This window comes from Trachymyrmex cornetzi, unplaced genomic scaffold (genome assembly GCF_001594075.2).
Source record: "Trachymyrmex cornetzi isolate Tcor2-1 unplaced genomic scaffold, Tcor1.1 scaffold108, whole genome shotgun sequence".
In the NCBI taxonomy this organism is placed as follows: domain Eukaryota; kingdom Metazoa; phylum Arthropoda; class Insecta; order Hymenoptera; family Formicidae; genus Trachymyrmex; species Trachymyrmex cornetzi.
In genome coordinates, this window is record NW_017295631.1 from 477,814 (window position 1) to 479,375 (window position 1,562).

Below are 1,562 nucleotides of genomic sequence, written 5' to 3' on the forward strand. Positions count from 1 at the left end.
CTACTTTTATATGGCACCCTTAATCGAGTTTAATAACATCCGTAGTTATGAAACTGGCCAATCACAATCATTCCATTCTCCCGACGAAAAGCTATAATTGGCCAATTTCATAACTACGGATGTTATTAAACCCGATTAAGCGTGCCGTGTAGCAGAAGTCATGGAGTGAGGATGCCGTCAAGGCCCGTCTACAATACACAGAGTAAGAAGTAAGAGTAAGAAATTGACCAATCACAGTCGATTATTTTTCTCACATTCGACTGTGATTGGTCAATTTCTTACTCTTACTTCTTACTCCATGTATTGTAGACGACGCCTGAAACGTCGCTCGGATGCCTTCGATTTATCATCCGTTCTTGTTTAACATTAAATGTTAAATAAGGACAGATGATGAATCCGAGCGACGTTCCCGAACGCAGCCAATATTGACATTCGAATATTGGTGGAAATTGCTGAAAAATGACGAACCAATCAAAATTGGCTGTTCTCGTGTCGCGACTCTGATTAGAAGGTCTTAACCCCGAATCTACAATAGCGTTTTAAGCCTTAAGCCATAAGAAATGGGCGAATCACAATCGCTTATTCTTCTCGGATTCGACTGTAATTGGTCAATTTCTTATGGCTTAAGGCTTAAAACACCTATTGTAGATCCGGACTTACAGTCGAATCCGAGAAGAATAAACGACTGTGATTCGCCCATTTCTTATGGCTTAAGACTTAAAACTCTATTGTAGATCCGGACTTAGACATAGTTGTTTCCCTCTTTCACAGTGAGCGGTGGGGAACCAATTACCTTGAGCGTAAGGCCACAACTCTCGAACGTCTATTTTTATTGCTCTCGGCCACTTCCCGGCCTGCCGCGGCGACCAATCAATTCACTATTAGAAAAGAAGATACCTACTCCGCGACTGTTTCTTTCTCTTTCTATCACGTCTCAGCTTCTCTCGTACGAATGCTCCGTCTATCTCGGCCTGCAGCCGACTTGCATAATTCGACCGATTTTGCCTATCGTCATCACCACTCCTCTTGTTTCATGGCATTTAGATCGTGCACGGAGACATAAGACGCTCGAATTCAGGGATGATATTGGGTGTTCTATTTTGAAGTGTTACTTTTGAGTTTCCAACACCATAATACTAATAATAATAATGAAAATTTGTAAACAATGAATGTTAGGCTGCGTTCAGAAACATCACCCAAGTGCCTCTGTGTATCGTTTTATCCTTGTTGTTCACCCAATGTTAAATAAGAATAAGGTGATACATAGGGGCACCCGAGTGATATTACCGAACGCAGCCTTGAGCAATATGTTTCAAAGTCCTATATAGTACCCTGTATGAATTACGACTAATATCATCCCTGAATTCGAGCGTCTTATGTCCCGCGCACGATCTAAATGCCATGAAATAAGAGGAGTGGTGATGACTATAGGCAAAATCGGTCGAATCCAAAATTAGTCGAGTCGTGCAACTCGGCTACAGGCCTGGTCCATGATAAAAAGACAAGGGTATGCTCATGCGCATGACCAATCAGATTTTTGTCCTTGCTTACGTCACAACGAG